Raw genomic sequence first — 11,589 nt, 5'->3', positions numbered from 1 at the left:
ATTATCTTAACAAAACATAGATCTTCTGTCCTTTGGGTAAACTTACTCAGAAGGAAAAACGTTTTATAACCTCTTTATCAAGAGCAGACTAGAGTTTAAGAAAATTATCCTTTTAAGAGAGAAAGTCAGATTCTAATTTTTGTACCAGTTTACTTTTTCATGTTAAACTCATTTACTTAATTAGATTCATTTCAATCTTAGCTGGCTTGACCATGCATAAGATTCCTCAGAGTTTATACTTCCACCAACTTTTTTGTCACTTTCTTTTACATCCAGAATTTGTCCAATGTCTTTCTTTTTTCCTACTAATACTTTAGGACAAATTTTATCTTTCTTAACCAACCAAACAAAATATTTCCATTCTTTATAACTTCTTTACTGAAAACTTACACCTTACTTTCCTTGAATACAAATATGTTTTCCTTATTAATTTCCAGTAGCTTTAATCGCATATATTAGAATTCTTTAACCTTCAGATACCTTAATTTTTAGTGAAAATTAAGAATAAGCAATTATAAACATTTTTTAGCATTTTGTGGCTTGGCAAATTTATGAATACCTTTTATAATTTCTAGAAACATGTTACTTCATAACGCAAGACATGTTTACCAATAGACCTAAACACCTTTTAGTTTTTCTGGTAATAAAAAGACAAAAGTAGACAAACTTACATTTAGTAATTAATGTCCAATACTCTATCTTATTTAGAGATGATCTAGATACTTAATGAATCTTTATCATTTAAATTAACCTAGCAAAACTTCAAAGTTTCAAGTTACCAAAGAGATTTTGGAAGCTATTTTAAATACATACATGTAACATATAATTATTGTTAAAAGTTCACCCAACATTCATCTTTTTCACATCTATTCACTTACTTGTTCCCAATAATCATTTAGATTGCCTATAAAGCTTCATGAGCCATTAGACAAAATTAGCCATCATTTTAAGTTATTATTTTTGTTAACATTTTGTAAGAGGTAACATCACTTATCTGACCAATAAATACAGAATAAACGCTGCACGTCGGCATCATATCCCATGATGATAGCTCTGCAGACATACCTGTTTTAATTAAACCAACAAACTTAAACAAGCTTTCATTTACCAAAAGTTATTCCATCTCATGTTAAATTGAAAGACATGTGCATTAGTTCTACTTAGAAAAACTTTTGTAAGTGCTTACTTTAAGTCAATCGAATAGGGCTCTTTAGAAATTGTACCAGCCGGAGGTACAATACCACACAGTTGTAACATGCATAGACACACGCAAACAACAGACAGATACAACAAAGATTTCCCTTAGATTTCTGAGTCAGGTCTCTCATAGCAGACCACAGTGGAAAACTTGTTTTCCTAGGTCTTTTCCTCTTTTTTTTTCTTTCTTTTAGCCTTAGGAATCTGGCTTGGGAATATTCCCCTTTGTTAAGCAACTGCAGTCACAGTATGAAGCCAACTAGAGCTGGGAAGAGAGGCTGCCTATTCGAAAACTGATCGGGCTGTTTTAGAAGCTCGATTCCTGCTTCTCTTTTAATTTTGTTTTGTTATAAAGTCTGAACATCTTCTAAGGACAGTGTAATGGGTCAGAAAATGTACTGCTTGTGAGCGTTACTCCCTAGAGAAAAGTCATAAACGCCCTCTTATGTGCCTCAGTTTCTCCCTCTGGCAGTCTAAAACCACCATGGGGGCTCGGAGTGTTTGGGTGACCAGCCTTTATATGCACGTCCCCAGATGAGCCATAATTAATTACCATGAATGAGAGTGGAGTTCCCTATGGGACAGCTGCACGTCACTAGAATTGATCCTCTGACACTCCCACTGAGGTCCTCAGTCACCTAAGGATGCCTTTTGGGCAGAAAACGCCGAGAGGAGTGGGTGTCCCTTTTCTTTGGAGCTGAACACATTGAGTCTCTCATTTCTCTATCAAGCAGTTTGTTCAGACTTTATAAATGCAATTCTTTCCAATTTAAAGCCAAATTTGAAAGGTCAGCCTGCCCCATTCACTCCCAAGTTCCTCTAGGCTCCTCTGGCCTATGAAATTCCTCTTACCTAGGGTATGTACCAGTACCCCCTTAAGACACCTAGTTTTAAGACCTTAACCAGCTCATATAAACTCTTGGACTGTCAACTTAAAATAAGGAGGTCTGGGTTTCAGGTCCAGGGTTCCTCCTTATTTCTGGGGGGCTCAATGGACCCTCATTGGTACTGAATACCAGCTCAGCGTAGATTCCAGGTGGTCTCTGGTGGGTTTCTCTGAAATCCTGCAGACTATGCCAAGAAACAGCAATGAAAATAATCCATAACCGATCTATAAATGAAAATTTGGGTGAGTTTATTCTGAGCCAAAATGTGAGGACCATGGCCTGGGGCCTTCCTTCCTGAGGGAAGGATAGGTACCAAAGAAGTAGGGTGTACAGAGTGGTTATATACCCTCAAAGAGCATGTTTCACATACGATTGAAATATCCCTTCTACAATATACTCCAACAAATCCTATTGCTTGGCATTTCTATTTGTCTCATCCATGGTTTCTGCTCCAGGTACCATTATTATTACTCATAAGGACAAGTCCATGTAACAGGGTATTTTTTCTTGCAGTATTCACTTAAATATAACAGACTATTACAACCAACTCAATCTAATTTTCATTGTCCTCTCTGAAGCTCAAATTTCAATAAATATTTGAACAGTCTCCATGGTTCATGTAAAGAAAAGAAGGGAAACCACCAGTTAATGAGGGACTGTGCTCGGCACCCAAACCTTACAAAACTCATGAACTCACATTTTGCAGGAGACAAAATTGAGGCACAGAGAGGTTACATATCTTGCCCAAGGTCATACATCCTGTAAGAGGCAAAAATTGGATTCAAATACATAAAATAAGACTCCAGTGTCAATCATCTCAACCTCTGTTGAATTAAACGGAAAAGCACATGATCCTATGACTGGCCTGGAGACTAGCAGGTTGGTAGGACACAGCCAGTGCTCAAAGTCAGGGGCCTGAAGGGCAGAATTAACGACCTGGGTAAGCACTTCCAAGGGCCCTACTCCTGGAGCATCTTAGAGAAGCCGAGGTGACAATTTGCACACTTAGAGCAAGGATGGCCATGCATTCAAGTTGACTGGGTGTCATTGTTAATGACACCTTCTGTTCTCAATCACCCTGGTTTGCACAATAAATTGTGTGTCTCTCTGTACAAAATGCTATGAAATTAATGAAGAGCTTCCCTGTGGATTATTGTATTTCATCCTCCCTGCACCCTTGAGAGGGAGCTGTTTCTGGCACCATTTGATGGATGAGAAAAGTGAGACCTGGAGAGGCAAAACAACTTGCACAGGCCACACCCCAGGCCCCTGGCGTGGCTGACACTGGAACCCACAGCTCTGATTCCGAAGCCCATGTTCTCTCTGCTCTACCATCCTGCGTTGTTCTTAGCTTGGTATCCATTCATTCTTTCTTTTTCTTTTGAGCACATTTTGCCAGTCTTCCTGTTTGACTCTGCTTCTGGAAGCCCAGGGTCCAGAATGATGCAAAATCCAGGTATGGGCCCCTGTCAGTGGGGTTCTGTGCATGTCGTGTAGTGGAGCCAACTCTTTAAACCTGCCTCTGGGTTTCCATCCTGGTTTTGGTGCTTACTAGCTGAGTGACTCCACCTGGGTACGTCTTGGACTCTTCATCTGCAACGAAAGATAATCAGAGCCAGTGCCCACCTCATGCAGCTGTGGGCAGGATGGAAGAGAGAACGGATGGAGAGGGTGCTTGGCACCGTGTCTGGCACACACGAAGCACTTGATGGAAATGCGAGGCATTATTTCCACTATCAGGCGGGAAACACCACCCAGATCTGAACCTGGATGATGGAGGCAGCTCTAGGAAATGAGAGAATCGGGGTTTTGTTTTGTTTTTATCTCTTAACCGGTAATAATAATTCAAAATGCCTTTTCCCCCAGGGAACACGGACCACATTCCGAAGAAAATAATTGGGCTGTGGAGAGGGGAGGTATTTGGCTTCCGAGAAAAGAGGACTTGAGAAGTGTGGAACCTTTATTTCTGCATCTGCGCTCCATTTATCCCAAGAGTCTCCATTTAATCACACTTGGAAGGCAGACTCCAAGGGGACCTATTTGCATAATAAAAGAGAGGATTGAATTCAAACGTGGGAGTCCTTACCTTTCAGAGTCTCCAGTCCTTTTGTTCTCCTTTCTAATCATTTCTGGCAGTTTTTTAAAAGGCTAAAAAATGTGGCACAGGGAGATATCAATTCAGAAGGAAAAAATATGGTCATAAAAGCGGTTCATTTGAATTGTGAGCAGAAAGTCTCTTTCTTTTTCTCTGCCTGTGAGGGGCCCTGGCCTGGAGGGGGAGAACAGTGATTGACAGCAGCAGAAGGAAATAGGACCGAATTCCTGGTTTCCTTTCCCTTTCTTCTTTTTTTCCCCATCAGGGGGTCTCTCTTCAAAGAGGAATTTTAAAACATTCTCAATACACATCTGTTTTTAAAAACAAAAGAAAGTGTAAAATGATTCAATAAATGCAAACAAAACACTTGAAAATGTACTTGAATTTCAGTGCTATAACCAGCTGGAGAGGCAGAAAGGCGCAATTGCTGACCTGCACGTACCTAATCTTCCCAAAGTCCTCAAAGTATGTATATTATTTCCATTTGACAGATGAAGAAGTTGAGGTTTAGAGAGTTCAAGAAAGTCCCTGGAAAGTGCCTGAGGGAGAGAGTGAATCTCATTCTTTTTACTACTGTTACCAACCCTGAAGTGAGTTCGCTCACCCATTGCGCAGCAAGCCAATCTCTGACACCGGGGCGGGGGGGCGGGGGGGGGGGGTGGTGGAAGAAAGTAGGAATTTTATTTTTGCACAGCGATGAGCAAGGAGAGAGGGCAGCTAACGCTGAAATCCCAAACTCCCCGAAAAGCTAAAAGGAAGGGTTTTTATTCGGGGTTTTAGGTAGGGGAGGGGAAGCACATGGCCTTGCTGGTCAGAGCTTTCCCACCTGCCTGTCTTTGGCCTTGAGATGACTTGCAGAGAGGAGGGAGCCCATGACCTCGCTGGTCAGCAGCTTTCCCACCAGCCCGTATCTCTTTACGGGGAGGAGATGGTCCAGGTGCTTGTCCTTGACGGTGTCTGTCTCCATGGAGGATAGCGGATTCTGGAGCCAGGAAGCCAGAGAATAAACAGAGAATGAGTGTTTTGGTTTTAACCCCATATATGCTGGGTTTAATGTGGGGAAACTGATACCAGGGTCGGTATCAACTTCCCCCCTATTTTATGTCCATCCTTCAGTGAGGGATTTGGGGCGGTGACCGATCTAGCTACTTCCTGCTTAAATGGGGCGTAGGTCGTTTCATTTCATTGAACCAGTCTTTTAATAAGGCGGTGATGCTGGTGGGCTCCTGAAGTTAGGCCTGTATCATGTAAATAAGTAACCAGGTATTTAATAAGAAGTTTTTCTAGAGAAACAAAAAGAGAAAACAAGGTTAATGATTGGAGCAAATTACAAACCAGTTTCTGAGCCCAGGGGGCAGCCAATCAAGATTCCTAGAAGTCAGGGTCAAAGCATCTTTTGCAGTTTGAAATGTCTCTGATGGTGTCATCGGGCACTCAGGTAGCATTTTGAGTGGCTTCACAGCAGTAGACATGAATCTCTCTTAAGTTTCTATTAGGTCCTCCAGCTTCAGTTTGTGAGGCTTTAGGAAAAAGGGCAGATTTAGTTTTCAATGACTCCAAATGAAAATAATGGGGAAAAAACCCGGAAAATGTTAGTTTGGAGGTCTTTAGCCAGATATTTCAGGAGACGAAGAATTCAAGATCCAGTCCAGTTAAGAGAAGTAAAACAAAAATTTCAAAGATAATTGAAAAAACTAAAATCCAATATTTATAAACATGTATATGGTTTCTATTGAAACATAATCTTCCTCCCTAAAATCACCCCCAATTTCACTAGACGTAGCCAAATTAAGACTAACTGGTTTGCAAAATAAGTCTAGTTTTAATAAATTTGGCATAATTATTTACATAAGTACAGCAAGAATAGTAGTTGATCATATAGGCTCTTTTAAATCTGCTTTGCTGGAACCTTATAAGGAATCTCAGGTTGATCTTTAAAGGTCTCTCAAGGAAAGCCAAGCAAAGGACACGTTATCAGATTCTGCCTGCAGTACCTACAGATTTGAGTGAATCCCTCTCTTCGTGAGGTTCCCCAAAATATTGAGGTTCCTTGTACCTGCCAGAGGGAGCGACATTCTTTGCTCAACCTTACCAGGCTACAGAACCCATAAGCACGGTACCAGGCCAATATTTCCAAGTGGCTTTATTCCAGAATGTCAACCTTCATTCCTCAAAAGCTGTCTTGTTATATCCAAGCCTGTATTTTTTTTTAAATATGATGTTCCAGTCAAAGCCTTGGTAATATAACCAGTGTTTCCAATTATGTCCTGTTAAAAGAAGAACACATTCTTACTGGACTTACGCAAATAACTATATTGCCATACGAATAAGAATACTTACTCATCAGAGGTTTTTGCGTTTTGGGGGCTCAGATAGGGAGGAAAACACAAATGCTTCAATTTTGTTTATAAATTGCTGTAAGTCATAGTTCTTTAAGAGAATAGAGAAAAAGGTTTTCTTAGCTCTGAAAAAAAGCAAAACATCAAAAATTAGCAATATCTCAATCAAAAAGTCATAAAAATTATAATCATCCCTATCAGTTTATTCTGTCCTGTGTAATTGGTTCTTGATCTTAATCTTCTGTCAGCAGTTTGTGAGGTCATCAGTTTCTCTGTTGGAGTTCTGTAATTTTTACCTAGTTTAGTTTTACAATCTGAACGTTTATTAGAAACTTGTCTAGAGTGTCAGTCCTGTCCATGAATTTCTCTGAAGATGAAACATACTTGAAAAAACATCAAAGTGAAATAGCCAAAACATTCAAAAATGGTAATTGACAGAGGCATTTGACCATCTCTGTGATATATAACATTTTGAGATAATAACCAGGATTATAGCTGACAATCAGAATTGATCAGATAATTTTTAAAATATTTATATCAGTAACATTTATATAATATCATTTAAGAAAGTATATCATTACTTATTTGACAATGCTTCTTATGTAATTTAAGATAAAAAATAAGCCTTATTAGTTTAGCATTCTTATAGGAAGAGAGCAAATTTCTCCGAGAAGTCCCAGGGGCCCTCTGAAAATCCCCAGAGAAACTCTCCCTCCGCTTCCAGGTCAAAAGAAAGCTTTTATTCAAGACTTGAATATTTGTGTGTGAGGGGAAGCTTGTCAAAAATATTAAGGGCTTCAAAACATTTGTTCAGATAGGAAACAAAGTTCACTGTGAAACCATGTTCAGGTATCTATTCAAAGTGACAACAGAAACAGTCAAGGGGAAACAGAGTTAAAATAGTAAAAAAAAAAAGCCTTTTTATGATCTTTTTATCAAGAGCAGATTAAAAATTTAGGAAAATTAACCTTTTAAGAAAGACGAAACCAAGTTTTAATTTTGTACCAGTTTACTTTTGACATATAAGTTTATTTACTTAATTGGATTTACTTTAATCCTGGACAACTTGACCATACATAAATCTCTTTAGGGCTTTGCTTTTACAAACCTTTGGTTACTTTTTTATGTTCAGAATTTGTCCCAGCACTGTAGGACAAATTTCTCTTTCTCAACTCAAGAAACAAAAATATTTCCATTCTTTATATCTTTTTATTGAAAACATATATTTTACTTTCTTTGTATACAGACCTTTTAGAAATATATGTTTTCTCATAGAAAATTTCTCAGCATACATATAACATGTTTATCAATAAACCTAAACACTTTTTAGTCTCTTTGATATAAGAAACCAAAGGCAGACAAATATATGCTTAGTAATTAACCTTTAATATTTTATCTTATTTGGAAATGACCTAGATAACCAATAAACTGTTATTATTTAATTTAACTTAGTAAAGTTATAAAATTTAAGCTTCCAAAAAGATTTTGGAAGCTGTTTTTAAGTATGCAGACTATAAAACATAATTAATGTACTTAAAACTCTTACCCAGTTTTAACAATTACTCTTAAAAACTTCATGTGACGTTACAGCATGAAGTATTATCCTCAATTGTTTTAAGTACATATATCACAATATAATTATTATACATATAATTATATATATTTATTTAGTTTATCTGTTCTTAACAATTATATTTAGATCATCTACAAAAACTCCATGAGACATTAAACAAAATTAGCTATTATACTGAGTTAGGAGTTTTGCTGATAAATTCTGTAGCAGAGATGACATGAGCTCATTTAACCAGTAAACCCAGGCTGTATGTCTGCATTGTAGCCAATGCTGATAACTTCGAGGACATGTTTATTTTAAATGAAACCAGCAAACTTAAACAGGCTTTCATTCATCAAAGATCATTTTATATCATGTTAAATAACTTCGTCTCTTAGAAGTATTTGCATATTCATTAAAGACTGCATTCCATTATGAGAGATTTTGAATCCTCTTCTGAAACAGGTTTTCATAGTGGTCGTTACAATTCCAAATTATCTCAAAAGGTTGCTTATTTTTACTTGTTCAATTTTAGATCAGGAATTTTAAGGGAGTTGAAGCGAAGGTCAGCTTGCTAGGAAGCTCAGCAAGAGAGTAAACAAAAGCAGCAGATTTGGGTTGGCTGCTGGCATGTTTAATTATTTAATTATTTTCTCTTAAAGAGGCAGTAAAGTATTTCTAATTTTATTTAGAAGCCTCAAAAGATTAAAACAGGCTCCCTATTATTGCAGCTGGTTTTCCAATAGTATACATCAGTTTGGGTGAACTGAAATTGGCCTGTTTAAGTATATCAATTTTTACAAAACTTTATCTTAGTTTTACTAACCCTTATACTTGTAATTATAACTTACATTAGAATTCTATTAACAGGTTTTGGTATTACAATATTGTTCAGCGGAAGCATTCCCAGTTAGACATAACATTTATTCCCAAAGAAAACATCCAGGCAAAGTTGACATAACCTCTTCATACAATATTAGCTTAAACACTTTAATCTTTATAATCTTATTAATCTTAGTAGCCTAACTGTTGCCCCAAACAATTGTTGGTCAGGTTTTTCACTCTGATTTTTGCCTCCTGATCTTTTAAATTTTTCAAACTGGGGTAAATAGAACAGATTTGTCTGATGTCCTTTAATGTTGGGGAGCAAATAGAGGGGGTCCCTTTAGCCCATCCAATCTTAGGCAGTGTTTCATTAAAACCTTTGTTTTAACTTCATTCATATCTGTACCATTTATCCCATTGGGATGAGTCGTATGACTCTTCCCTTTCTGATTTCTCTTTGTTAACTTAACATTTTCATTAGCATCTGTAAGACTAGGAGAAGCTGAGACCCCAAGTTTGATTAAGTTCTTAAGACTAGTCATTATAGTTTCCTCTTAATTTGGTCTTTTCAGAGGTACCAGTAAAACAGTTGTTTATCATGAGAGCTGTCTAAAAAGTTTCCCAAGTTAAGGATCCATCGTTTGGCCATTTTTTTTTTCTCTCCAGAGTCCAAAGAATATTGTGGCCACGTGGTGTTACAAAAGAAAATCATCCCTCTTTAGACACTGGCTTATAGCTATAGGTCGACCATTAGCCAAAGTTTTTCCAAAGGGGCTCTTAGATGGAATAGATGCAGCATCTCCCATGTTAACACTTTTAAAAGGACAGACAAACACAAAAACAACAAGAAATACCAAACAAGCGCACTTTCCCAAAAACACTTGGCCACAAACAGAAGCCAAAACAAAGACCAAAACAAAACACCAAAGTGCTTCCAGTCCCAGCTTAGTCCGTGTCCTGCACTCGGTGGGCGCCCAACAAATGAAGACCCGCCATGCAGATCTTCCCAGATGAGCAAGGACAAGGGACCTCGGCTGTGCACACCCGGGGGACTTACCAAAATTTGGCTGAGGCGTCACGGTGACTTCAAAACAAATGGAGCCCAGAGGACTGCCAAGGTACCCATTATTTTCGGCCGGTCCTGTTGGAAACACAAGGTTAACACAAGGACAAAGACAAAAACTACCAGCTACTTACAAGAGACGTCTCCCTAAGTCCTAATCCTAGTTTCTTCCACCACCAAAGCAAAGGGCCGTGGGCCAAACGACGTCTGGCTAGCAGCCAGTCGCTCGGGGCTGTCCCTGAGACAAGGGGCTCAGGCAGCTGCAGGACAGCTTCCAAGAGAGGCCTTTAGCCAGAGGCTAGTGTGCCACAGGTGAGACGCCCACCTGGGACATTGTCCCTTCGGGGTCGCTAAATTGTTACCGAACCTGAAGTGAGTTCGCTCACCCGTTGCGCAGCAAGCCAATCTCTGACACCGGGGGTGGTGGAAGAAAGTAGGAATTTTATTTTTGCACAGTGATGAGCAAGGAGAGAGGGCAGCTAACGCTGAAATTCCAAACTCTCCAAAAAGCTAAAAGGAAGGGTTTTTATTTGGGGGTTTAGGTAGGGGAGGGGGAGCATATGGCCTTGCTGGTCAGCAGCTTTCCCACCAGCCCGTATCTCTTTGTGAGGAGGAGATGGTCCAGGTGCTTGTCCTTGACGGTGTCTGTCTCCATGGAGGATAGCGGATTCTGGAGGCAGGAAGCCAGAGAGTAAGCAGGGAATGAGTGTCTTGGTTTTAACCCCATATATGCTGGGTTTAATGTGGGGAAACTGATATCAGGGTCGGCATCACTACAAAGCAAAGAGAGCAATATAGGAAAATACCAAAAGAGAAAGAGAGAGAGAGAGAAAGAGTGGGAGGGAGGGAGGGAGAGAGGAAGAGAAAGAAAGAAAGCGAGAGAAAGCAAGGAAGGAAAGGAAGAGAGGGCAGACGGAGGGGGGAAGGAAGGCAGAAAGGGGAAAAACTGCTTAGGTATCATAAAGGGAAGAATTTAAGCAGACAGATTCTGAGACACACACTGAACCAGAAGCTGAGAATCGGAAATAGACGCAGAAAAGTAAAGGCTATATGGAAATAGACCTCCGAGGACCAGGGGGTAAAATGTCATGAGTAAAGAAGTGAAGCTGCCCGGTGGGGACCCTGGCGCTGTGGACAGCTCATGTCCTGTCTAAAAGGGTGCAGCCAAAGATGGTGCAGACGGTGACAGTGCAGTTTCTCCATCTCTGCAGCTCCTTACAAACACATACAGAATAACAAAGATAGCAAAAGAAAAGAAGCCACAGACAATATTTTTAACAAAGCCAGATGACCAAGTATCCCAGAATACAGGAGGCTGGAGCGACGCTGCTGCTGGCAGCAAAGTCACCTGGGTCAAAGCTGTGTGGGGGCAGGTGGAGGGGAAACAAGGACTTCCAGAAGTCCTAGGAGCTGGGAACTGCAGAGACTGCCAACAGTTTGTCACCTTGAGAAGGTGGCCTGGAGGACTGGAGAGGAAATCCAAACACAGAAATGGGAGGGGCCTACACGCCTCAAACTTGCATGTGAGTGCACGGGGACAGCGTCAGGGCTGGGTGCCAGGTGACCTGGGCCCTCAGGGCTCCCTAAAATGCCTAGGGAAGAGACAGAGCCACCCGGAGGGGAAACTGCCG

At 39.8% G+C, this 11,589-nt stretch overlaps 1 long non-coding RNA gene across 1 annotated transcript; it reads right to left on the bottom strand.

The window, feature by feature from the left end:
• Positions 1-354: 354 nt before the first annotated feature.
• LOC138917242 (uncharacterized) lies at positions 355-10,130 on the bottom strand. The gene is made up of 3 exons (XR_011424977.1): positions 9,953-10,130; positions 5,006-5,161; positions 355-4,490 (listed from the first exon to the last, which is right to left on the bottom strand). It is a non-coding gene; the product is annotated as an uncharacterized lncRNA (long non-coding RNA).
• Positions 10,131-11,589: the final 1,459 nt, after the last annotated feature.

This window comes from Equus caballus, chromosome 14, assembly GCF_041296265.1.
Source record: "Equus caballus isolate H_3958 breed thoroughbred chromosome 14, TB-T2T, whole genome shotgun sequence".
Taxonomy (NCBI): domain Eukaryota; kingdom Metazoa; phylum Chordata; class Mammalia; order Perissodactyla; family Equidae; genus Equus; species Equus caballus.
Note: the sequence above shows the minus strand (reverse complement) of the source record. Positions and strands in the feature narration are given on the sequence as shown.